Raw genomic sequence first — 27,894 nt, 5'->3', positions numbered from 1 at the left:
TTGTTTGTCAACTACTCTGCTGTTCATCCAGAGATGTGGGTGAGTTTTGTGCTTGTTTACTGCGCTCCACTTCACAGACTCTGTTGTTGTTGGACTGAATGCTGCATCCATCGTCCATCATTTTCTCATATATTACTGAAGACATTAATGTTAAGGAGGATGCTGAGGTCAAGAGGCTCCAAATTCACATATCTATTGACTGTAGTGCAGTGTTGGTTCACAATCACAGAGCCTCTCAGCTCCATCCATCCCATCACAACAGTCAGTCAACACGTGTACCACGTTATCCTGTTTCTGGGGCACTTTCTACTTATTGTAACAATATTCATCTTCCTCTGACGAGGAGTATGAAGGATCGGACCAATGTGCAGTGTGGTACGTGTCCATGTTGATAATTTATTAACATTGAACACCAAAAACAAAATAGCAAGGAGAACAAGCAAAACAGTTCTGTCTGGTAAAGACACAGAGACAGAAACAATCACCTACCTAAGTATGATTCTCAATCAGAGACAACAAATGACACCTGCCTCTGATTGAGAACCATACCAGGCCAAACACATAAATATTACATAGAAAAAAGAACATAGACAACCCACCCCAACTCACGCCCTGACCAAACTAACACAAAGACAATAAAGGAACTAAGGTCAGAACGTGACACTTATTTTGGACTACACAAGCTAACCAAGACAGATAATATTTAAGGATGCACGGATATCGGATGCCGACCGATATCCGATATTTTAATTAATGGATTTCGCCTTTGAGTTGTCTCGCTGAAATGTTCTTACTCTTTCAAATGACTGCTCGACTTGAACTTGTTTAGTTGTTGGAAGTGTGCACTTATGCACTTAGCATTTTCCTGCTTTTGTTCTGTGTAGCGCTGTATTTTTTTGTGGCGTCATTACATCGTCTATTTACGTTCATCTCTTCTCTTCTGGGACTGTAATACGGAGGTTGGACCTCTCTCCTCCTAGCTGAAAAACAAGTGTGTGTGTATGCCCCCACCCAGTCCTCCCAAAAGCGCTAACGCTTTAGCGATGAGCGATTTGAAAGCGGGCCGATTATTGAGAAGAATTAATTCCCAGAAGTGGGAGAGGGGAGGGAAGAGCACAGAGGGCCCAGGAGCGGGGAATATGAGGAGAGTAAATCCTCATTACGTGTCTGCTAATAAAGAACTACCACGGCCAGCCCTACCTTTCTATTGTTGGAGAGCCCCCATCCGTCAGAGAAGGCCCTATCACCTCCAAGCAAAGAATTTCTTTCAAAATGACTTTTCTTCTCAACAGGTCTCAGGGGACCTGGCTTAGAGAGGAACCGGGGCAGAGAGGAGGAGAAGGGCACCATTTCTGAAACAAAGCTATCTTTGAGTCCCATGGGCACTAAAGTCAGCCCGATGAGTCTGCATTAGGAAACAATAAGCATTTTAAAGCATGGGGGGAAGAATAAACAATGACTGTTAAAGTTGCACATAATAATCACAGCTTCAGGTTCTGGCAGTTTGTGTAAATTCTTGCAATCTACTGTAGAGAGAGCCTGCAGAGTTCTGTCATACTATCCAGGTCTATGCCCAAACAGTTTGAGCTTCTACTTTTAAAGATCCATCTCTCCAGAAATAAGTCCCTCACTGTTGCCTCTTGTTATAGACCCCCCCTCAGCTCCCAGCTGTGCCCTGGACACCATATGTGAATTGATTGTCCCTCATCTAACGTCACAGTTCATACTGCTAGGTGACCTAAATTGGGATATGCTTAATGCCCCGGCCATCCTACAATCTAAGCTAAATGCCCCCAATCATACACAAATTATCAAGGAACCTAGCCTACAACCCCAAATCCGTAAACATGGGCACCCTCATAGATATCATCCTGACCAACTTGCCCTCTAAATACACCTCTGCTGTTTTCAAGCAGGATCTCAGCGATCACTGCCTCATTGCCTGCATCTGTTATGGGTCCGCTGTCAAATGACCGCCCCTCATCACTGTCAAACGCTGTCTAAAACATTTCTGCCAGCAGGCCTTTCTAATCAACCTGGCCCGGGTATCCTGGAAGGATATTGACCTCATCCTGTCAGTAGAGGATGCCTGGTTGTTCGTTAAAAGTGCTTTCCTCACCATCTTAAATAAACATGCCCCTTTCAAAAAATGTAGAACTAAGAACAGATATAGCAAATGGTTCACCCCAGACTTGACTGCCCTTTACACTTGATACAGCCCGACAGTATGCTCTCGATTGTGCATCTGTAAAAGTTTGTGTTTTTGGTGACAAGCCAAATTTCTTCAGCCTCCTGAGGTTGAAGAGGCACTGTTGCGCCTTCTTCACGACGCTGTCTGTGTGGGTGGACCATTTCAGTTTGTCCGTGATGTGTACGCCGAGGAACTTTCCACCTTCTCCACTACTGTCCCGTCGATGTGGATAGGGGGGTGCTCCCTCTGCTGTTTCCTGAAGTCCACAAATATCTCCTTTGTTTTGTTGACGTTGAGTGAGAGGTTATTTTCCTGACACGAGACGGCCCTGACCTACTCCCTGTAGGCCGTCTCGTTGTTGTTGGCAATCAAGCCTACCACTGTAGTGTCGGCTGCAAACTTGATGATTGAGTTGGAGGTGTGCATGGTCATGGATGAACAGGGAGTACAGGAGAGGGCTGAGAACGCACCCTTGTGGGGCCCCAGTGCTGAGGATCAGCGGGGTGGAGATGTTGTTTCCTACCTTCAACACCTGGGGGCATCCCGTCAGGAAGTCCAGGAACCAGTTACACAGGGCGAGGGTCTCGAGCTTAATGACGAGTTTGGAGGTTACTATGGTGTTAAATGCTGAGCTGTAATCAATGAACAGCATTCTTACATGGGTATTCCTCTTGTCCAGATGGGTTAGGGCAGTTTGATTGCGATTGTGGACCTATTGTAGACCTATTGGGGTAGTAAGCAAATTGGAGTGGGTCTAGGGTGTCAGGTAGGGTGGAGGTGATATGATCCTTCACTAGTCTCTCAAAGCACTTCATGATGACGGAAGATCACACGTTGTTGTGTGATCACACATGTTGTTCTCTTTCACCCAAATCCAGACATCTGATGTTCTGAAAGAGCTGCAAAATCTGGATCCCAAGAAATCAGCTGGGCTAGACAATCTGGACCCTCTCCTAAAAATCTCTGCTGCCATTGTTGCAACCCCTATTACTAGTCTGTTCAACTAGGTCTTTTGTATTGTCTGAGATTCCTAAAGATTGGAAAGCAGCCACGGTCATCCCCCTCTTCAAAGGGGGACACACTCTAGACCCAAACTGTTACAGACCTATGTCCACCCTGCCCTGCCTTTCTAATGTCTCTATGGGGGTGCCACAGGGTTCAATTCCTGTTGAAATCTTCTATATATATCAAAGATGTCACTCTTGCTGCGGGTGATTCTTTGATCCAGATCTATGCAGACAACACCATTCTGTATACATCTGGCCCTTCTTTGGACACTGTGTTAACAAACCTCCAAACAAGCTTCAACGCCATACAACACTCCTTCCATGGCAACTGCTAGTAAAACTAAATGCATGCTCTTCAACTGATCGCTGCCCTCACCCGCCCTCCCGACTAGCATCACTACTCTGGATGGTTCTGACTTAGAATACAGTGGGGCAAAAAAGTATTTAGTCAGTCACCAATTGTGCAAGTGGAAAATAAGTATTTGGTCAATAACGAAAGTTTATCTCAATACTTTGTTATATACCCTTTGTTGGCAATGACAGAGGTCAAACGTTTTCTGTAAGTCTTCACAAGGTTTTCACACTCTGTTGCTGGTATTTTGGCCCATTCCTCCATGCAGATCTCCTCTAGAGCAGTGATGTTTTGGGGCTGTTGCTGGGCAACACGGACTTTCAACTCCCTCCAAAGATTTTCTATGGGGTTGAGATCTGGAGACTGGCTAGGCCACTCCAGGACCTTAAAATGCTTCTTACAAAGCCACTCCTTCGTTGCCCGGGTGGTGTGTTTGGTATCATTGTCATGCTGAAAGACCCAGCCACGTTTCATCTTCAATGCCCTTGCTGATGGAAGGAGGTTTTCACTCAAAATCTCACGATACATGGCCCCATTCATTCTTTCCTTTACATGGATCAGTCGTCCTGGTCCCTTTGCAGGAAAAACAGCCCCAAAGCATGATGTTTCCACCCCCATGCTTCACAGTAGGTATGGTGTTCTTTGGATGCAACTCAGCATTCTTTGTCTTCCAAACACGACGAGTTGAGTTTTTACCAAAAAATTATATTTTGGTTTCATCTGACCATATGACATTCTCCCAATCTTCTTCTGGATCATCCAAAGGATTTGAGTCCCTGGCGGCGTAGTGTGTTACTGATGGTAGGCTTTGTTACTTTGGTCCCAACTCTCTGCAGGTCATTCACTAGGTCCCCCCGTGTTGTTCTGGGATTTTTGCTCACTGTTCTTGTGATCATTTTGACCCCACGGGGTGAGATCTTGCGTGGAGCCCTAGATCGAGGGAGATTATCAGTGGTCTTGTATGTCTTCCATTTCCTAATAATTGCTCCCACAGTTGATTTCTTCAAACCAAGCTGCTTACCTATTGCAGATTCAGTCTTCCCAGCCTGGTGCAGGTCTACAATGTTGTTTCTGGTGACATTTGACAGCTCTTTACTTGGCCATAGTGGAGTTTGGAGTGTGACTGTTTGAGGTTGTGGACAGGTGTCTTTTATACTGATAACAAGTTCAAACAGGTGCCATTAATACAGGTAACGAGTGAAGGACAGAGGAGCCTCTTAAAGAAGAAGTTACAGGTCTGTGAGAGCCAGAAATCGTGCTTGTTTGTTGGTGACCAAATACTTATTTTCCACCAGAATTTGCAAAAAATTCATAAAAAATCCTACAATGTGATTTTCTGGATTTTTTTTTCTCATTTTGTCTGTCATAGTTGAAGTGTACATAGTTGAAGTGCCTCTCATCTTTTTAAGTGGGAGAACTTGCACAATTGGTGACTGACTAAATACTTTTTTTTGCCCCACTGTATATCTAGAATCGGCTTCCTATTTCACAACAAAGCCTCCTTCACTCATGCTCCCAAACATACCCTTGTAAAACTGACTATCCTACTGATCATTGACTTCGGCGATGTCATTTACAAAATAGCCTCCAAACCCATTGGCCCCAGGTCATCTATAAGTCTTTGCTTGGTAAAACTCTGCCTTATCTCATCTCACTGGTCACCATAGCAACACCCACCCGTAGCACGCACTCCAGCAGGTATATTTCACTGGTCATCCCCAAAGCCAACACTTCTTTTGGCTGCCTTTCCTTCCAGTTCACTGCTGCCAATGACTGGAACGAATTTCAAAAATCACTGAAGCTGGACACTCATATCTCCCTCACTAACTTTAAGCGTCAGCTGTCAGAGCAGCTTACCAATTGCTGCAGCTGTACACAGCCCATCTGTAAATAGCCCATCCAACCAACTACCTACCTCATCCCCATATTTGTTTTTGTTTTTCTGCTCTTTTGCACACCAGTATCTCAACTTGCTCATCCTCATCTGCACATATATCACTCCAGTGTAAATTGCTAAATTGTAATTACTTCGCCACTATTGGCCTATTTATTGCCTTACCTACTTACTTAATTTGCTCACACTGTACACAGACTTTTCTATTGTGTTATTGACTGTACGTTTGTTTATCCCATGTGTAACTCTGTGTTGTTTTTGTTGCACTGCTTTATCTTGGCCAGGTCACAGTTGTAAATGAGAACTTGTTCTCAACTGGCCCTACCTGTTGAAATAAAATAAAAATGTGCTGAATTGGTTTTCTGAGGCTTGGCAAGGCGACTCGACAACTACGCCATCCAATTACGGTGCGGTGAGCTCAACTGTCTTCCAGTTAGCCAACGCGCCAGTTGTTCGCCTTGGCCAATCAAAGGTCACTGGCAACTCTCCTCAGCCTCGTCTGTGGACAGACGCAGAGCCCAGTGAAGCCAGCATTGTTTTTCAGAACAACTGTTTATGGAGCCGTGGTTGGCTTTGAGAACACAGCTGTCTGCCTCGGACAGATTGACTGGCAGAATTCCCCCTGTGCGTTTAGAATTTTTAAAGACATAAACCTAACAAATATATACAGAGATACAAGAGAAGAGGGGTGGGGGAGAGAGACATTTACATTTACATTTAAGTCATTTAGCAGACGCTCTTATCCAGAGCGACTTACAAATTGGTGAATTCACCTTCTGACATCCAGTGGAACAGCCACTTTACAATAGTGCATCTAAATCATTAAGAGGGGGGGTGAGAAGGATTACTTATCCTATCCTAGGTATTCCTTGAAGAGGTGGGGTTTCAGGTGTCTCCGGAAGGTGGTGATTGACTCCGCTGTCCTGGCGTCGTGAGGGAGTTTGTTCCACCATTGGGGGGCCAGAGCAGCGAACAGTTTTGACTGGGCTGAGCGGGAACTGTACTTCCTCAGTGGTAGGGAGGCGAGCAGGCCAGAGGTGGATGAACGCAGTGCCCTTGTTTGGGTGTAGGGCCTGATCAGAGCCTGGAGGTACTGTGCTGCTCCGTAGGCACACCATGGTCTTGTAGCGGATGAGGAAGCCAGTGGAGAGAGCGGAGGAGTGGGGTGACGTGAGAGAACTTGGGAAGGTTGAACACCAGACGGGCTGCGGCGTTCTGGATGAGTTGTAGGGGTTTAATGGCACAGGCAGGGAGCCCAGCCAACAGCGAGTTGCAGTAATCCAGACGGAGATGACAAGTGCCTGGATTAGGACCTGCGCCGCTTCCTGTGTGAGGCAAGGTCGTACTCTGCGGATGTTGTAGAGCATGAACCTACAGGAACGGGCCACCGCCATGATGTTGGTTGAGAACGACAGGGTGTTGTCCAGGATCACGCCAAGGTTCTTAGCGCTCTGGGAGGAGGACACAATGGAGTTGTCAACCGTGATGGCGAGATCATGGAACGGGCAGTCCTTCCCCGGGAGGAAGAGCAGCTCCGTCTTGCCGAGGTTCAGCTTGAGGTGGTGATCCGTCAACTGATATGTCTGCCAGACATGCAGAGATGCGATTGCGCCACCTGGTCATAGAAGGGGGAAAGGAAAGATTAATTGTGTGTCGTCTGCATAGCAATGATAGGAGAGACCATGTGAGGTTATGACAGAGCCAAGTGACTTGGTGTATAAATAGGAGAGGGCCTAGAACAGAGCCCTGGGGGACACCAGTGGTGAGAGCGCGTGGCGAGGAGACAGATTCTCGCCACGCCACCTGGTAGGAGCGACCTGTCAGGTAGGACGCAATCCAAGCGTGGGCCGCGCCGGAGATGTGGAGAGGGTGGAGAGGAGGATCTGGTTCACTGAAGAGCCGATTAGAAGGATGAGAAGAGGAGAGTGTTGCTTTAGCAGTGCGGAGCGCCTCCGTACAGAGAAGAGCAGTCTCAGTTGAATGACTGTCTTGAAACCTGACTGATTTGGATCAAGAAGGTCATTCTGAGAGAGATAGCGGGAGAGCTGGCCAAGGACGGCACGTTCAAGAGTTTTGGAGAGAAAAGAAAGAAGGGATACTGGTCTGTAGTTGTTGACATCGGAGGGATCGAGTGTAGGTTTTTTCAGAAGGGGTGCAACTCTCGCTCTCTTGAAGACGGAAGGGACGTAGCCAGCGGTCAGGGATGAGTTGATGAGCGAGGTGAGGTAAGGGAGAAGGTCTCCGGAAATGGTCTGGAGAAGAGGGGAGGGGATAGGGTCAAGCGGGCAGGTTGTTGGGCGGCCGGCCGTCACAAGAAGCGAGATTTCATCTGGAGAGAGGGGAGAAAGAGGTCAGAGCACAGGATAGGGCAGTGTGAGCAGAACTTGCGGTGTCGTTTGACTTAGCAAACGAGGATCGGATGTCGTCGACCTTCTTTTCAAAATGGTTGACTGTCATCTGAGGAGGGGGAGGAGGATTCAGGAGGGAGGAGAAGGTGGCAAAGAGCTTCCTAGGGTTAGAGGCAGATGCTTGGAATTTAGAGTGGTAGAAAGTGGCTTTAGCAGCAGAGACAGAGGAGGAAAATGTAGAGAGGAGGGAGTGAAAGGATGCCAGGTCCGCAGGGAGGCGAATTTCCGCTCGGCTGCCCGGAGCTCTGTTCTGTGAGCTCGCAATGAGTCGTCGAGCCACGGAGCGGGAGGGGAGGACCGAGCCGGCCTGGAGGATAGGGGACATAGAGAGTCAAAGGATGCAGAAAGGGAAGAGAGGAGGGTTGAGGAGGCAGAATCAGGAGATAGGTTGGAGAAGGTATGAGCAGAGGGAAGAGATGATAGGATGGAAGAGGAGAGAGTAGCGGGGGAGAGAGAGCGAAGGTTGGGACGGCGCGATACCATCCGAGTAGGGGCAGTGTGGGAAGTGTTGGATGAGAGCGAGAGGGAAAAGGATACAAGGTAGTGGTCGGAGACTTGGAGGGGAGTTGCAATGAGGTTAGTGGAAGAACAGCATCTAGTAAAGATGAGGTCGAGCGTATTGCCTGCCTTGTGAGTAGGGGGGAAGGTGAGAGGGTGAGGTCAAAAGAGGAGAGGAGTGGAAAGAAGGAGGCAGAGAGGAATGAGTCAAAGGTAGACGTGGGGAGGTTAAAGTCGCCCAGGACTGTGAGAGGTGAGCCGTCCTCAGGAAAGGAGCTTATCAAGGCATCAAGCTCATTGATGAACTCTCCGAGGGAACCTGGAGGGCGATAAATGATAAGGATGTTAAGCTTGAAAGGGCTGGTAACTGTGACAGCATGGAATTCAAAGGAGGCGATAGACAGATGGGTAAGGGGAGAAAGAGAGAATGACCACTTGGGAGAGATGAGGATCCCGGTGCCACCACCCCGCTGACCAGAAGCTCTCGGGGTGTGCGAGAACACGTGGGCGGACGAAGAGAGAGCAGTAGGAGTAGCAGTGTTATCTGTGGTGATCCATGTTTCCGTCATGCCAGGAAGTCGAGGGACTGGAGGGAGGCATAGGCTGAGATGAACTCTGCCTTGTTGGCCGCAGATCGGCAGTTCCAGAGGCTACCGGAGACCAGGAACACCACCAGATTAGGTGGCCGCCCACGCGGTGTGGAGCGTTTGTATGGTCTGTGCAGAGAGGAGAGAACAGGGATAGATAGACACATAGTTGACAGGCTATAGAAGAGGCTACGCTAATGCAAAGGAGATTGGAATGACAAGTGGACTACACGTCTCGAATGTTCAGAAAGTTAAGCTTACGTAGCAAGAATCTTATTGACTAAAATGATTGAAATGATACAGTACTGCTGGAGTAGGCTAGCTGGTAGTGGCTGCGATGTTGACACTACACTAATCAAGTCGTTCCGTCGAGTGTAATAGTTTCTACAGTGCTGCTATTCGGGGCTAGCTGGCTAGCTAGCAGGTTGATTGCGTTACGTTACCTTAAAAGAACGACAATAGCTGGCTAGCTAACCTAGAAAATCGCTCTAGGCTACACAATTGTCTTAGATACAAAGACGGCTATGTAGCTAGCTAGCTACGATCAAACAAATCAAACCGTTGTACTGTAATAGTTTCTACAGTGCTGCTATTCAGCTGGCTAGCTACGTTAAAGAACGACAATAGCTGGCCAGCTAACCTAGAAAATCGCTCTAGACTACACAATTGTCTTAGATACAAAGACGGCTATGTAGCTGGCTAGCTACGATCAAACAAATCAAACCGTTGTACTGTAATGAAGTGAAATGAAAATGTGATACTACCTGTGGAGCGACGCGGAATGTTGACCGGGTAGTTGAAGTTCAATTCGGTAGAGGTTGGCTAGCTGTTGGCTAGCTAGCTAGCAGCATCTCCTACGTTAAGGACGACAAATAGCTGGCTAGCTAACCTCGGTAAATTAAGATAATCACTCAGTCTACACACTCTAAACTACACAATTATCTTGGATACGAAGACAGCGAAGACAACTATGTAGCTAGCTGACACTACGCTAATCGAGTCGTTCAGTTGAGTGTAATAGTTTCTACAGTGCTGGTGGACAGTGGATGTTAGCTAGCTGCTTAGCTAGCTGCTGGGCAGATACGTTAGACTGAAATACGATAATTATGCAATTATCTTTGATACAAAGACGGCTATGTAGCTAGCTAAGAAGAAATTGCTAAGATTAGACAAATCAAACCGTTGTACTATAATGAAATGTAATGAAAAGTTATACTACCTGCGGACCGAAGTGTAGATGCGACCGCTCGCTCCAACCCGGAACCGGAAACAACAGAGAGAGAGAGAGATGGAGAGAGAGAGAGAAGGATACTCCAATAGCTTCATGGAGTGTTGCTCTTCTCTCCTATTTCCTTTAGTCTCTGGGGTGTGTTATCTGGACTGGAGGAGAGATGAGAAGCAGTGTTGCTGTTTGTGTCTGTGACTGTTTGAGGATGGGGGGGGCGAGTGTGTGTGTGTGTGTGTGTGTGTGTGCGTATGTATGAACTGCTTTGCTTTATCTTGGCCAGGTCGCAATTGTAAATGACAACTTGTTCTCAACTTGCCTACCTGGTTAAATAAAGGTGAAATAAATAAAATAAATAGAAATGTGTGTGGGCTGTGAGTGATTGGAGTTCTGAATGACATCATTAGCAAGCGAGGGCTACGTTTGGGCAACAAGCCGGCCCGTTTATGAGTCTAGAGAGCGAGGGAATGAGGGAGGGAGAGAGAGATGGTTAGATAGGCCATGGGAGGGCAGCGGTCATTTCTCTCCTTTTATTTAAATGGATGCAGCAGTGTCTTATTATAGCCTGGCAGTGTTGACAGGGGACAGTCATTATACACAAGCCCTGTTGACAACACCTTTTATCATGTAGGAAGGTCAACATAACTTACAGGGTACATCCACTTCCTGGACCAAAGCAGTGTCCATATGGACCGTTTGGTGTTGATTGTGTACTAAGCTGCTGGGAACACGGCCTTTGTGAATGGCTTTGTTTGCACTGGCTTAAAGCGGAGCAGTAGATCAAATATAACTAGTACGGTCTTGACAGAATAATTCTCTGTCATCTGATGTTGCCTGTGAAGAAGACGGCAGCAGATCCGATGGACAGCCCGCTTACATAATACAGACTGCTCACATAATACAGACCGCTCACATAATACAGACTGCTCACATAATACAGACCGCTCACATAATACAGACTGCTCACATAATACAGCCCGCTTACATAATACAGACTGCTCACATAATACAGACCGCTCACATAATACAGACCGCTCACACAATACAGACCGCTCACACAATACAGACCGCTCACACAATACAGACCGCTCACACAATACAGACCGCTCACACAATACAGACCGCTCACACAATACAGACCGCTCACACAATACAGACCGCTTACACAATACAGCCCGCTTTCATAATACAGACCTCTCACATAATACAGACCGTAGAATACAGACACCGTCACTCATATTACTTGCATGGCCCAGCCACTGGTGGGGAAGAGGTGTAAGGATATTAAAGGGATGTTAGTTGGTTGAGGGGTATAGCTCATACCTGGAGAATTGTGACTTCTTTTCACCATCGCTTGACCTTGTATTCCCCTGTACCAGGTCCTAGCCTGGTTTCTTTATGGTGTGAAAACTTGTATTGAATAAGTGTGGCTAGGGGGAGAGAAAGGAGAAAAGGGGGATGAATTGTAAATAGGGGGATGAATTGTGAATGGTATAATTATAAGGTGTGTGTATGGGGCTGTCAGCGATGTTGATGATTAGCGCTGGATGCCATCTGTGACCCTGTGCCATGCCAGCTTCCACAGACGGCAACAGTCACATAGAGGAGGACCTTCACAGGCCTACAGAAGCAGCGCCCAGCCAACCAGCCATGTCTCTGAAATCTGGCCTCGTGTCACTCTTATATCGCTGTCTCACCATCTACCAGAAAGCCTGCAGCCAGGCTGGAGCCCAGTGTGATTGACAGCTTACTGTCTGATGTACACGCACACACTGCTGTTTAAAGATTCTCCCATTCCTTCTGCCTTCTGTTGTTTTCTTGTACGAGCTGGTCTGACTGGCGGGCTGGGAGGATGGATGGGGATTTATATGTACTGAGAATATTGAAATCACTTTTTGGTCGCATCTTGTATCCCCCCCCCTCTCTCTCCTCTTTCCTCTCTCTCTCTCTCTCTCTCTCACTCTCTCTCAGGTGCCTGATGACCAGTGTCGCTACATCGTGGGCAGTATCCTGAACGAGGGAGAGGAGCAGCCTGACGAGGATCTCCAGAAGCTGTACGAAAAGTTTGGCTTCAAGGTGCTGTCCCTTCCTGAGGTGTCCCTGGCTGTGACCACCACCTTCCCTTCCACCACCCCCTGTCCCACTGGCTGGGTTCCTACAAAGTCTACCCCGAGCTCCACAACTACATCATGGTATGTACCATACACTATCATTGGAGTCCTCTTCATTTCTATGTGGTACATACCGTATGGCTTCCATATAATTAAGCCACCACATTGAGCCTTTGCTTGTCCTTCTCTGGGACCTTACTTACAAGCCCTTAACCAACAATGCTTTAAAAAGTTTTAAGAAGAAAAAAGTGTTCTGGAAAAAAAGTAGAAAATAAAAGTAATAATTAAACAGCAGCAGCAAAATAACAATAGTGAGGCTATATACAGGGGGTACTGGCACAGAGTCAATGTGAGGGGGCACCAGTTAGTCAAGGTAATTGAGGTAATATGTACATATAGGTAGAGTTAAAGTGACTATGCATAGATAATAAACAGAGAGTAGCAGCTGCGTAAAAGAGGGTTCTGGGTATTCCTTTGATTAGCTGTTCAGGAGTCTTTTCGCTTGGGTGTAGAAGCTATTAAGAGGCCTTTTGGACCTGGACTTGGCACTCCGGTACCACTTGCCATGCAGTAGCAGAGAGAACAGTCTATGACTAGGGTGGCTGGAGTCTCTGACAGGGTACATGCCTTCCTCTGACTCCGCCTGTTATAGAGGTCCTGGATGGCAGGAAGCTTGGCCCCAGTGATGTACTGGGCCATCAGAGGCAGAGAAGAAGATGCCATACAGTGATGCAACCAGTCATACTCTCGATGGTGCAGCTGTAGAATATTTTGAGGATCTGAGGACCCATGCCTGTTCATGAGTGAACAGGGAGTACAGGAGGGGACTGAGCACACACCCCTGAGGGGCCCCCGTGTTGAGGATCAGCATGGAGGATGTGCTGTTACCTACCCTTACCACATGGGGGCGGCCCATCAGGAAGTCCAGGATACAGTTGCAGAGGGAGGTGTTTAGTCCCAGGGTCCTTAGCTTAGTGATGAGCTTTGAGGGCACTATGGTGTTGAATGCTTAGCTGTAGTTAATGAATAGCATTCTCACATAGGTGTTCCTTTTGTCCAGGTGGGAACAGGCAATGTTGAGTGCAATAGAGATTGCATCATCTGTGGATCTTTTGGGGCAGTATGCAAATTGGAGTGAGTCTAGGGTTTCTGAGATATTGGTGTTGTTGAGAGCCATGACCAGCCTTTCTAAGCACTTCATGGCTACAGACGTAGGCAGGTTACCTTAGTGTTCTTGGGCACAGGGACTATGGTGCTCTCCTTGAAAAATGTATGTATTACATACTCAGTCAGGGACAGGTTGACAATGGCAGTGAAGACAATAGCTAGTTGGTCAGCACATGCTCGGAGTACACGTCCTGGTAATCCGTCTGGCCCTGCGGCCTTGTGAATGATGACCTGTTTAAAGGTCTTACTCACATCGTTAACGAGAGCGTGATCACACAGTCATCCTTAACAGTTGATGCTCTCATGCATGGTTCAGTGTTACTTGCCTCGAAGCGAGTATAGAAGTAATTTAGCTCATCTGGTAGACTCGTGTCACTTGGCACCTCACGGCTGTGCTTCCCTTTGTAGTCTGTAATAGTTTGCAAGCGCTGACACATCCGACGAGCGTCGGAGCCGGTGTAGTACGATTCAAGTTTAGTGCTGTATTGACGCTTTGCCTGTCTGAGGGTTCGTCGGAAGGCATAGCGGGATTTCTTGTAAGCTTCCACTCCTTGAAAGTGGCAGCTCTACCCTTTAGCTTAGTGGATGTTGCCTGTAGTCCATGGCCTCTAGTTGGGGTATGTGCGTACGGTCACTGTGGGGATGACGTCATCGATGCACTTATTGATGAAGCCAGTGACTGTTGAGGTGTACTCCTCAATGCCATCAGAAGAATCCCGGAACATATTTCAGTCTGTGCTAGCAAAACTGTCCTGTAGCTTAGCATCTGCTTCATCTGACCACTTTCTTATTGACCGTGTCACTGGTGCTTCCTGCTTTAGTTTTCGCTTGTAAGCAGGAATCAGGAGGATAGAATTATGGTCAGATATGCCAAGTGGAGGGCGAGGGAGAGCTTTGTACGCATCTCTATGTTTGGAGCAAAGGTGGTCTAGAGTTATTTTCCCTCTGGTTGCAAATTTAACATGCTGGTAGAAATGAGGTAAAACTGATTTAAGTTTCCCTGCATTAAAGTCACCGTTCACTAGGAGCTACGTCTCTGGATGAGCGTTTTCCTGTTTGTTTATGGCCGTATACAGCTCATTGAGTGCGGTCTTAGTGCCAGTGTCTGTTTGTGGTGGTATATAGACAGCTATGAAAAATACAGATGAAATCTCTCTTGGTAAATAGTGTGTTCAACATCTTATCATGAGATACTCTACCTCAGGCGAACAAAACCTTGAGACTTCCTTAGATTTCATGCACCAGCTGTTGTTTACAAATACACATAGACCGCCACCCCTTGTCTTACCAGAGGACGCTGTTCTATCCTGCCGAAAAAGCCTAAAACCCACCAGCTGTATTCATGTCATCGTTCAGCCACGACTCGGTGAAACATAAGATGTTACAGTTTTTAATGTTCTGTTGGCAGGATAAACATGATCGTAGTTCCATCTATTTTATTATTGATTGATTGTGAGTTGGCTATGGTAAAGGTAGATTACCCTCTCGGCGTCGTATCCTTACAAGGCACTCAGACCTTTGTCCCCGATACCTCCATCTCCTTCTCCTGTGAATGACAGCGATGAGGGCCTTGTCGGGCGTCTGAAGTAAATCCTTCCCGTCTGACTCGTTGAAGAAAAAAAGTTTTCCTCCAGTATGGGGTGAGTAATTGCTGTCCTGATATCTAGAAGCTCTTTTCGGTCATAAGACACAGTGGCAGAAAAATTATATACCAAAAGTTACAAATAACTTGAAAAAACATACACAATAGCACAATTGGTTACGGGATCTCCTTTGGTACCAATCTTCCACTGCTTTTCTTTTCATGAGACATAGGATGTAGTGACACACTCTTGCTCTGAAACAAATTATTTCTTGAAAATGTACATTTCCTCAGCCTGCACCTCGCCAATTAGGATGTGTGCGTACCTCATACATGAAAATTAATTTTCACGATACCTGCCCACAGCAGTTTCCCTTATGTCCCTTTGTAGATAACTGCAGTCCTATGCTCACAAAACGTCCTCTTTTCTGCTCTGTCTTTGTCTAAAATCCTCCATCTCTCTGCTGAATGTGTTGTTTAATTCATCACGCTAAGCAGAGGATTTCTTTTGAGCAGATGAAGAATGGATGAAGGGGCAGGAATTGAAGGTAGGTGTGGGTCATATACTGAGCCTCCATGTCCTCAGGCCTGGCCCCAGAAAAGCTATTGACATTTACTGATGACATTTACACACATGGATTCATTCAGAGGCATCCCTCTGCATGCGCAATGCCCTGGATGTGATGTGATATGATTTGTGTGTGTGTGTGTGTGTGTGTGTGTGTGTGTGTGTGTGTGTGTGTGTGTGTGTGTGTGTGTGTGTGTGTGTGTGTGTGTGTGATGGATCTAGCTGGGGAGCAATGGGAGTGCTGGGCTTCAGGCTTTACCATATACATTTTGTGTGTGCAGATTTCTCGTCAGCTGTTAAAGGCCAACTCCAACACTTTTCAACCTCATTTTCATTATCCCAACCACAATACCAGAGTCAACATTTCTAAGTTTTGTAGAAAAATATATATAGTTAAAAGATATTCAAACTTTGAGATTCGCGGTGATGTGGAGAGAAAGCAAATACCTTCCTTTAAAAAAATAAAAATACCTACCTTCCTTTTAAAATAACTTAGTTTCAATCCTACCATGTGATGTCTAAGAAGAAATATGTAGACACTGGTTTGGTGCTGGAGATGATGATTATAGGTAGTTGACAAGGATTTCTTTCCCCTGGGCACACTGACCATGTTTGTGCTGACAGTTGCTAGGGTGATGCCAACAGTGCCAGTATGGCATGGTAGTGACTCTTTGATGTGTTGAGCCATCTGTTGTAGAGGTGCATTGGTGGGCAAAGAGGAGGAAGGCAAGAGAGCAACACGCAACTTAGTCTCTGCCCACTGCACTGATACAGCCCTGTCAGCACATCAGATCAGTCCCAAAATAGCCACTTGTCACATGTAGATAATTATTGAAAAGCTTGAGTGGGTTTGGCTGTTGACATGACATTATGCATTACTTTCAGCACCATGCTAGACCACGATAAAACCTGAACTCAGAACTACATTATGAGGTCTGTTGAAGGCTAATGGTAGCCTTTCACCTTGGTGTTCCATGACTAAGGGAGCTACTACACCAAGTGGAAGCAGATCAGCAAAAAGGATGTAGCCATCAAACCAAGTGATAATCTCACACCACATTATGCCTTCTGTTACATAACCATGGGCAGTGTATGTGTTCACCAGCCTTCCTATAGCTGATGTCAGGGCGGTGGAAGCGGCATCCTCTCCTACTCAGGGCGGTGGAAGTGCCATGCTCCACTCTCCTTCGCCTGCGTGAGGCCCATAACGCTGCTTATCAGAGTCCATCAGCTGCTGAGCAGTTGACCTAGGCACTGTGCCAGGTCAGTAAATCCTCTGCCCCAGTCTCTGTCCACAGACTCGCTACCATTAACATCCTTTAGCTGAGGAGTCAATGTGTGAGTGATGCACTGGGCTGTGTGTTAGCGGGGTTAGCGCTGTCAGTAGCTTATGCATAGGGGCCATGGCTAGGTTAGTGAATAATGGAGGGAAATTAGAGGGCTGGTGTGAAGCTGGAGTGTGGGACAAGAGTAGTGCCTGGGTATGATTAATTGAGCAGGGTGGGGAGGAGACGAGAGGGCCTCGTCATATCTCTAAAAGGCAAGTAAAATCCATTTAGAGTTTTAGCACAAGAGCCAGTGAGAGGCTTCCTGGCATTAGAAAGACTGACAATGCAACAGAAGGGTTAAGTGGGTGAGCTGGCACAGTGGATTTCATGCATTCTGCCATACTTCAGTACATGTGTTTTCTCCCACTGGCCATATGCCCAGCCCGCCTGCCTGTCTGTCTCCCAGGGCCCTTGCCTCACTCTAGACTCTAGTCTCTATCGTCTCCTAGAGACCAGGCTACATGTTGGCTGTCAGGAAAACAGGTTAAGTGCAGAGCTGCTCCCTGGAGCTCTCCCACGCCACGGTCCAACAGCCCACCTCCTCTCCAGCTTAGCTCTCCTAATCTCTCACCCACTAACTCAAAAAAAAAAAAAATAATGAATCAAAATGACATTTTATTGGTCACATACACATGGTTAGCAGATGTTAATGTGAGTGTAGCGAAATGCTTGTGCTTCTCGTTCCAGCAGTGCAGTAATATCTAACAACTCCCAACAACTACCTACTAAACACAAATCTAACAAGTAATCTAACAATTCCCCACCAACTACCTAATACACACACATCTAAAGGGGGGAATGAAAATATGTACATATAAATATATGGATGACCGATGGCCGAGCGGCATAGGCAAGGTGCAGTAGATTATATAAAATACAGTATATACATGTGATATGGGTAAAGTAAGATATGTAAACATTATTAATGTGCCATTATTTAAAGTGTTATTGTTTTAAAGTGACTAGGGATCCTTTTATTAAAGTTTCCAGTGTAGGCAGCAGCCTCTCTGAGTTAGTGGTGGCTATTTAACAGTCTGATGGCCTTGAGATAGAAGCTTGTTTTTCAATCTCTCAGTCCCAGCTTTGATGCACCTAAGAACGCGAAGCGAGGCGACATCTCTGTCGGCGCCATCATAGTCATCTCTGGCAGGAAGAAAGCTGTCTCACAGACACACTCACATAAAACAACATGTCAGACAACACAGTCAAACTCCTTACATTTCAGTACATTTCAGATTTGTTATTATTCAGTGATTTTACAAAGACAGATGGATTATTTACTGTTGGCATGTGTTAGTGTTTATATCACTGTTTCTGTGTGTGACTGTTTCGCTGTGTGTGTCTGTGCCTTTGCAGCAGTAAAAACAGCTGCAGCGTACATACGTAGGAGTGTGTATCTACAGTATAAGGACTGCAAGGACTGTGTAGGCAGAGCTCCCAGAATCAAAGGCTTGATAGTGAAAGGAGAGAAATTAGGGCATAAAGGAGAAACGGGCACATTTTATTAACGGGATTGCAAGCGAGCTCTGCCTGATCTTTGTTAATGCACCTTTTCTGCAGGTCACATTCATCAGGATGTTATTTCCAGGGCTGACTCATACAAAATTCTCTCTCAATTGTCCCCCCGAGCCAAAACAGGAGGGGAAACGTACAGCTCCAGTCCATTTAGTAATACACTTAGCTGAGCCGGGACTTAAACAACCCAGATCTCTTCAGGTTTCTACACAAACTTTTTCAAAAACTTTTTCAGTTGGTGGCACCAGCACATGATTTGGTTGCACTATTTTTGTTTAAAATAAATAATATATACAGTTGAAGTTGGAGGTTTTACATACACTTTAGGCAAATACATTTAAACTCAGTTTTTCACAATTCCTGACATTTAATCCAAGTAAAAATTCCATGTCTTAGGTCAGTTAGGATCACCACTTTATTTTAAGAATGTGAAATGTCAGAATAATAGTAGAGAGAATGATTTATTTCAGCTTTTATTTCTTTCATCACATTTCCAGTGGGTCAGAAGTTACATACACTCAATTAGTTTTTGGTAGCATTGCCTTTAAATTGTTTAACTTAGGTCACACGCTTTTTCAGTTCTGCCCACAAATTTTCTATAGGATTGAGGTCAGGGCTTTGTGATGGGCCACTCCAATACCTTGACTTTGTTGTCCTTAAGCCATTTTGCCACACCTTTGGAAGTATGCTTGGTGTCATTGTCCATTTGGAAGACCCATTTGCGACCAAGCTTTAACTTCCTGACTGATGTCTTTAGATGTTGCTTCAATATATCCACATAATTTTCTTGCCTCATGATGCCATCTATTTTGTGATGTGCATCAGTCCCTCCTGCAGCAAATCACCCCCACAACATGATGCTGCCACCCCCATTCTTCACCTTTGGAATGGTGTTCTTCGGCTTGAAAGCCTCCCCCTTTTTCCTCCAAACATAACAATGGTCATAATGGCCAAACAGTTCTATTTTTGTTTCATGAGACCAGAGGACATTTCTCCAAAAAGTATGATCTTTGTCCCCATATGCAGTTTTTTTATGGCAGTTTTGGAGCAGTGGCTTCTTCCTTGCTGAGCGGTCTGTCAGGTTATGTCGATATAGGACTCATTTTACTGTGGATATAGATACTTTTATACCTGTTTTATCCAGCATCTTCACAAGGTCATTTGCTGCTGTTCTGGGATTGATTTGCACTTTTCGCACCAAAGTACATTCATCTCTAGGAGACCGAGCGCATCTTCTTCCTGAGTGGTATGACGGCTGCGTGGTCCCATGGAATTTTCGCAGCTTTTTGTTAAAAATCACGCAAAATTTCATGCCAGGAATATAGTATATGCATATGATTAGTATGTGTGGATAGAAAACACTCTGAAGTTTATAAAACTGGTTAAATGATGTCTGTGACTATAACATAACGTGTGAAGGAGGCAAAATCCCAAGGAAAACTGTTCACAAAAAAAACACAAAAAAAAAAATGAATCCGCCAGTCTCTGTATTGTCTATGGCAAGGGAAAATAGATAGCGACCGGTTTACAGTTCCTACAGCTTCCGCACGATGTCGCCAGTGTTGGGAATTGGGTTGAAGTTAATCCTTGGTCAAATGAGTAATAGGCACTTCCTGTCGTCGGGTATACCGGAGGAAGTTATGAAAGGTAGAATATGGACGATGATTTCAAGACTTGCTGCTATTGAATACAGATCGCCCCGTGTTCAATTTTATCGTTTATTAACGTTTACTAATACCTAAAGTTGGATTACAAAAGTAGTTTGAAGTGTTTTGTCAAAGTTTATAGGCAACTTTTTTAATTTTAAAAATGACGTTGCGTTTTGAAACTGAGTTTTTTCCTGGATCTGACCGTGTTCATAAATGGACATTTTGGGTATACGTGGACCGATTTTAATCGAAAAAAAGACCCAATTGTGATGTTTATGGGACATATAGGAGTGCCAACAAAGAAGCTCGTCAAAGGTAATGAATGCTTTATATTTTATTTCTGCGTTTTGTGTAGCGCCGGCTACGCTAATTATTTTGTTTACGTCCCCTTCGTGTATTTCTGGGGTTTGCATGCTATCAGATAATAGCTTCTCATGCTTTCGCCGAAAAGCATTTTAAATATCTGACATGTTGGCTAGATTCACAACGAGTGTAGCTTTAATTGAGTACCCTGCATGTGTGTTTTAATGAAAGTTTGAGTTGTATCGAGTACTATTAGTTGGCGCTCTGGAATTTCCGCTGATTTTGATCCCTGTACAGGGACCGCAGCCACAAGAAATGTGTGGAGTGGTTGAAAAACTAGTTTTATTGACTCCAACCTAAGTGTATGTAAACTCTGACTTCAGCTGAATAATTGACCTGGCCTGTGTCTCCTAATGTGCCTGCATTCCATGCAGAACCAGGCTAATAAGGACTAGCCATCTTTTAAATGAGCATTTCCTGTGTTTTACATTGATTTGGATAGATTGACTGTAACAGCAAAGAAAGGAGTGACGTGCTATTTTCTGCTAAATCCTCTATATCAGTGGTTCCCAATGGTTCTCATAGCCTCAATTTTGTCCCGCACATAGAATATAGTTGTGGAGAGTCTCTGTAATCCTAGATTGAGATCATTCAGGCGAGAAATAACATCACCCGGATAGGTGATGTATTGTGAAAAACTCGTCATCATGCAAGAGGTCAGACAAGTGACAATTATGGTCAGTAAAGAAAACTTTAAGCTCGTCTCTCAATTTAAAAAAAACGTGTCAATACTTTGCCCCTTGATAACCAGCGCTCTTCTGTATGTTGTAAAAGCATTACATGGTCACAGCCCATATCATTGCATAGTCCAGAAAATACACGAGAGTTCAGGGGCGAGAGTTCAAGTTAAGCATTTTCACTGTAGTGTCCAAAATATCTTTCAAGCTGTCAGGCATTTCTTTGGCAGCAAGAGCCTCTCAGTGGATGCTGCAGTGTACCCAAGTGGAGTCGGGAACAACTGCTTGCACACATGTTAACACTCCACTATGTGTCCCTGTCATGGCTTTTGCACCATCAGTACAGATGCCAACAGATCTTGACCACCAAAGTCCATTTGATGTCATTAAAAATACATTACATTAAAAATATCTTCTCCTGTTGTCCTGGTTTCCAGTGGTTTGCAGATGAGGATGTCTTCCTTAATTGACCCCCCATAAACATAACGGACATATACCAGGAGCTGTGCCAGGCCCGCCACGTCTGTTGTCTCATCCAGCTGTAAGGCATAGAATTCACTGGCTTGTATGCAAAGCAGTAATTGTTTCAAAGCGTCTCCTGCCATGTCACTGATGCGTTGTGAAACAGTGTTGTTTGTTGAAGCCATTGTTTGTATAGTTTTTTTGGCCTTTTCCCCCAGCATTGTCCCAGCCATATCCGCGGCAGCAGGAAGAGTCCTCCATAATAGTATGGGACGCGGACCGTTTATCAATTTTCGAGCAAACAGAATGAGCCGCAGCTACGTTTGGTTGCATACGGACCGTTAGTGGAATTCCCGTGAGAGTAGCGGTTAATGTGATTGGATGTTAATTATTTGACTAGGCTTCCTGTATTTGACATTGTGTTGTTATTTCGCTGAACACTAGATGGTTTAATTTTATTTTTGGCTGTGTAATGAGGCTACTTAGGCGAGAAAAAAACCTCACCCAAATGGAACCCCATGGGGGTACGCGTACCCCAGTTTGGGAATACCTGCTCTTGAGGGAAGAATTAGAAAAATCGATACTTAATACCAAAATGATACCACAGCAACAAACAAAAAAAGAAAGTGGGAGAAGGACTCACCTTTTTTAATAGAAAAACAAAAAAAATTGCTTAATCTTGAAACTCGCAATCCCGGATCCGGGATCGTAATCATAGCCTCAAACGAATTAGCATAACGCAGCGGACATAAATACCCCTAGAAACTTTTCCTATTCATGAAAATCGCAAATGAAATGAATGAAATATATTCAAACACAAGCTTAGCCTTTTGTTAACAACACTGCCATCTCAGATTTTCAAAATATGCGTTACAGCCAACGCTAGACAAGCATTTGTGTAAATTTATCATGGCATAATGCTATGCTAGGCTCTGCTGGCAGCAGGCAACATTTTCACCAAAATAAGAAAAGCAACCAAATTAAATCATTTACCTTTGAAGAACTTCGGATGCTTTCACTCAGGAGACTCCCAGTTAGATAGCTAATGTTCCTTTAGGGGGGAAATATTGAGGTTTTTGTGTAATTACCATTTAATTCAGGTGCACACCAGCCAGAGTTATTTTTGGCTAGCAGTTATTTAGTGCACTTGTGAGGGAATTTTTATGAACAAATGGACATTGGACGGCTACATATTGGTAGACATGTAGGCCCTACACCAGTGGGGGGAAAAGTATGGTCCATGGGCTGAGTTCGGCCCGTTGGGGCACTTCAATCCGGCCTGCGAGCCATTTTTGCGGGGGTTTTTTAAACCTAGAAATGACTTCTTCCATGCTATAGAAAAATCTACGATCAATGGCACTGTAGCCTAGTCGCTGCTGGTATTAGGCCTACATTCAGACAGTCTGTGCTCACTATCTTTGAATCTACTGTCCATGCTTGAAAACATTTATGAAAAATGAGTGTGGTGAAAAGGGGGAAAAATGGACTCAATTTCGTGTGGTCAATAAAGAATGGACACCAAAATACTTTTTCACTGGCGTGGGACAGAAGGATGATATGCCAAGAAAATCTAACAGTTTCGAAGGAATACAACCTCAGTCGTTATTTTTTTATGCAAGCATGCTAACTATCATAACTATCATTTCCTTTATGGGGAGAAGGTAGCCTAGTGGTTAGAGCATTGGGCCAGTAACCAAAAGGTTGCTAGGTAAAATCCCCGAGCTGACAAGGTAAAAATCAGTTGTTCTGCTCCTGAACAAGGCAGTTCACTGTTCCCCGGTAGTCCGTCATTGTAAAATAAAAATAAGAATTTGTTCTTAACTGACTTGCCTAGTTAAATAAAGGTTAAATGTAAAAAAAAAAATACTGTTTACCAAACAGTCCTCTACTCAAGAATCAGTAACTAAGTCAAGTTACATAGTGGCACATAAAATTGCAAAGCATAGCAACCTTTTGCCGAAGGGGTATTTGTGAAAGACTGTAAAGTGGAGACTGCTAGCATACTTTGTACAGTCAGTAAAAGCCAATTAGAGAAAATGTGCTTATCACTCAGAACCATCACCAGGTGTGTGGACGTGATAGGCGAGCAGTTCTCCAAGCTGAAAAGAAAACAAAGGACTTTTCTATCGCACTGCATGAGAGTACTGACATCAAAGACATTGCTTAACTTTTACACATTTTTTCAGAATAATTAATGATAACTTTGAAATAACAGAGGAAATTCTTGCAATGGAATTGATGATTGGACAACCAGGGATGTATACAACAGTGCGTCTGCTTGCGACTCAGACTTATACAACAGTGTGTCTGCTTGCTTGGAAAAAATGTATCTCTACCGTGGAGTAACTTACTAAGGTCACAACAGAATGATCACCAAATCTAACCGGTAAGAACATTGGGCTACTAAACATATTACAAGACAAAGTAAAAGAAGAAAGTCCAAACTCTGAGGAATATATATTTCTCCACTGTATCATTCATCAGGAAGCCCTGTGTAAAAGCGTGTAGAAGCTCAGACATGTTGTCAAAATTGTTGTGAACTTTATACGTGCAAGGGGGCTTAACGAATGTCAGCTCATTGAGCTGGTCAATGACACAGAGGCAGAGCACCAAGATGTTTTATATCACTCAAATGTGCGCTGGCTAAGCCTGGGGAAAGTCTTCCGATGTGTGTGGGAGCTGAGAGCGGAGATTGTTACGTTCCTGGATACGGTTGGTAAAACTGATGACTTCCCTGAGTTACAAAACACAGACAGGCTGGCCGACTTTGCTTTTGGTGTGGACATACAGGGACATCTGAACGATCTAAACGTGAAGCTCCGGGGAAAGGGTGTTTTTGTGCATGAACTCTTCCAATGTGCAAGGGTTCAAGGCCAAACTTATGTTGTTCTCCAGACAAAAGAGGCAACTGGTCTCTCGCTCATTTCCCGACACTGGCAGCACTAAACGTGCCCACACAGCTGCGCCGCACTGTGACTTACAGTAGCACATTGAGCGACTTGCATGCTGGGTTCTCCCACCGCGTCGCATACTTTGGCAAGATTGAGAATGAGCTGGAGGTTGTATCATGCCCCCTGTCTTTCGACAGCGGGAAAGCACCATCAGGCACACAACTGGAGCTCATAGACATCCAGTGTGACAGTGCCTTGAAGGAGAAGTACAACACAGCCACAAAAGGCCAGTTTTATTGCTCACTGAATGAAACACAGTTTACAAACATGAAAAGTTGGGATGCATACCTATTCTTGTCTTAGCATTTACTGGTAGATATCCTAACTTGGAAAAAAATGTCCTACCGTTTTCCTACCCCTACTGCTGTCGGTCTTAGGTAAGCTGCTTCACACAACCAGCTGTCGGGCGCTCTCTCTGCCCGACATATGATCTACATGGTGCTACAAATGCATGGAGGCTTGTTGTGCAATTAAACTGAACGTCTTTACTTCATATTAACAACTCGTACAAAACTCACTCATCCAATCCTAACACCTCTGTACACGCACAACATGCCTGATTACATTCTTAAAGCAACCATATTCAACTGAGCACACCATATTACTGAAAACAACATTTCCCCCACCCCACTCTCATTTACAGAGACTTTAAGCCTCGAGGGAGGAGCTATGACCCGTTGGGGTCTCCCAGTGTTCCGAGGTGCAGCTGGTGGGAGGGGAACTGCAGGCATTTGAGGCCTGACTGGTGGAAGTACCCTGAACTGAGCCTGGTGTTGAGGTGAAGGTGTGAACAGACAGGTCAGGAAATGATCCCCCACAGGCGAATGGACCTTTCTGATTTAATTTGCATGCCAGCGGGATCCATATGCATATATTTAGTAGATTTAGATAGAAAACACTCTGAAGTTTCTAAAACTATTAAAAATAATGTCTGTGAGTGTAACAGAACTGATTTGGCAGGCAAAACCCTGAGCACAATCCATTAAGGGAAACATTTTTTTGAGGTCATTGTGTTTTCCAAAACTTATTTTGTTGCGCATGAACAGGAGCTCACTCCGTGTAATTTTTCTTCTGTATTGGAAAATGTTTATCCTGTCTTAAATTTTTATCGATTATTTACATTTTAGGATACCTGAGGTTGGATTATGAACATTGTTTGAAATGTTTGGACAAAGTTACAGGTAACTTATTAGATACTTTATAGTCATGTTGGAACCGGTGTATTTCTGAATCAAACGCGCCAAATAAATTGACATTTTGTGGAAATAAATTTATTTTACAAAACAACCATTCATTGTGTCACTGGGACATATGAGATTGCAAAAAGATGATCTTCAAAGGTAAGGCATCTATTATATGGCTATTTCTGACTTTCGTGTCGCACCTGCCTGGTTGATAAATTATTTTCATGTGTTTGTATGCAGGGGCGCTGTCCTCAGATAATCGCATGGTGTGCTTTCGCCGTAAAGACTTTTTGAGATCTGACACAGCGGCTGAATTAACAAGAAGTTAAGCTTTATTTTGATGTATTACACTTATATTTTCATGAATGTTGAATATTTATATTTCTGTAGTTTGAATTAGGCGCTCTGCAATTTCACTGGATGTTGTCAAATCTATCCCTAACGGGATTCACGGTTAAGGGATCCCTGAGAGGTTTTAAGCTCCTGCACAGCATTTCGAGTCCATGTCTATGGTGCGTCTTTTTTCAGAAGCCGTCAAAGAGGTGCTGTTGTCTCATCATAGTTTGGAAGAAACCGTAAGTGCAATGCCGAGGAATGACACCAGCTGTGCTGCGGACTGAGGCTCAGGTAAGGTGAAAATGGCATCCACATGGAACAAGATGGGGGTGATGCCCTGGCTGAAGAGCCTGTATCCAAGGAACTCAACATCTGACACCTCTTAACACAGACTTTTCAGTGTTGACTCTGGCTCTGTTCTCAAAGAAACACCTACTACAAGAGAGAATTGTGCTCTGTCTGTGATGCACCGTGCACCACAATGTCATCCAAATAGATTGACACTCCAGGGATGCCTGCCAGGAGAAGAGTGATTCTGGAAAGAGCTGGGTGTGGAGCTGAGACTGAATGGCATGCGTTTGTACCTGAACAGCCCCCTGTATGTTATGAACTCCGTGGGATCTCGACTCTTATGTGGCAGGGGAACCTGGAGGTATCCCTGCCTCAGGTCTAGTTTGCTGAATAACGTGGACCCATAAAAATGGGTTGTGAGCTCCTCAGCAGTTGGTAGTGGGTACTTGTCGGGGAAATCGATTTGTTCACGACCCTGAGGTCCATGCAGATCCAAAGATTGCCATTTTGCTCAGACGTAATAACCATGTTTGAGACCCATGGCGAGGGGTCAATGAGCTCGATGATGTCATCCTCCAGGAAGTTGTGAAGTTCTTTGTCAACGGGCTCCCGAAGGGTCAGCGGAACCCTCCGCAATGGCTGGATTACCTCTTTGTTGACTGTAGGCCAATGGTCAACCTCCGAGGTGACCTAGTCCCTCAAACAGTTGTAAGTACTCCGTAGGCGCTGGTGTAAACATGATGCACATGTGCACCAGTTGAATCTGACAGCTTGAACCCTAGGGCAGGAAGTAAGTCCAGTCAGAGGATGTTAGCACCATCTGTTGCAACATAGAACTGGTTGGCCGGTGTGGTTTTGTTGTTCTAAAAGACTGGCAGTGATTGAGATCGGTGAGTGGTTGTAGCTGTAGAGGAATACTGTTGGCCTCTGCAGAATGGGTCATAAGTGGCTTTGTTCAAAAGTGACACTTTTGCTCCAGTGTCACTCACCAGTGAGGTTTTAACACTCTCAATGTAGCAGTCACTTTGCTTGAACTCAACTGAGTCATCATGTACAAAGTTAATGGATACTGGTGAACTTCAACCTGCATCTGCTCGACGCTATCCTGCCGCTGCTCAATGACAACAAGCATTGCCCCTTTGCTGGACATGTAGATGCTGAAGCAACAATTAGATCAACATCACCCCCCAGTGGTTTCCTGCACATTTTGTACTGGTGCTTCAGCCAGTGTGTGAAGCCCCGCCCACTGAGATGCTCTCTGCAGTTTATGTAGGTCAGCGAGAGCAACTTCCATTTGTTTTCCAATAGTAAGTGCTTTCTCCAGTGTCAGGTCATTTGTCTCTAACAAGGTGTTCCTAATATTTGGTATACTCAGTGTAAAACACATACAGTATGTGTTCTAATCTTGTGGGTTCTAGTGGTTGCTATTGGCCTTGACCTTTAAGAAAATGGGTACATGTTCCCAAGATGTTACTGTAACTGCCTGAGCTTAGTGAACAATATTTTGAGATCAATCAGAGTGGGCTGCTGGTTTTATTGCTTTGTTTT

General features: G+C 44.9%; 1 pseudogene; it reads left to right on the top strand.

Annotated features, from left to right (window-relative positions):
* LOC135539936 (testis-expressed protein 264 homolog) overlaps positions 1 to 27,894 on the top strand; it is a 138,921-nt pseudogene that overhangs the window by 22,260 nt on the left and 88,767 nt on the right.

The sequence above is a fragment of the Oncorhynchus masou genome, chromosome 5 (genome assembly GCF_036934945.1).
Source record: "Oncorhynchus masou masou isolate Uvic2021 chromosome 5, UVic_Omas_1.1, whole genome shotgun sequence".
Classification (NCBI taxonomy): Eukaryota; Metazoa; Chordata; class Actinopteri; order Salmoniformes; family Salmonidae; genus Oncorhynchus; species Oncorhynchus masou.
This window is presented reverse-complemented; position numbering and strand designations above follow the sequence as displayed.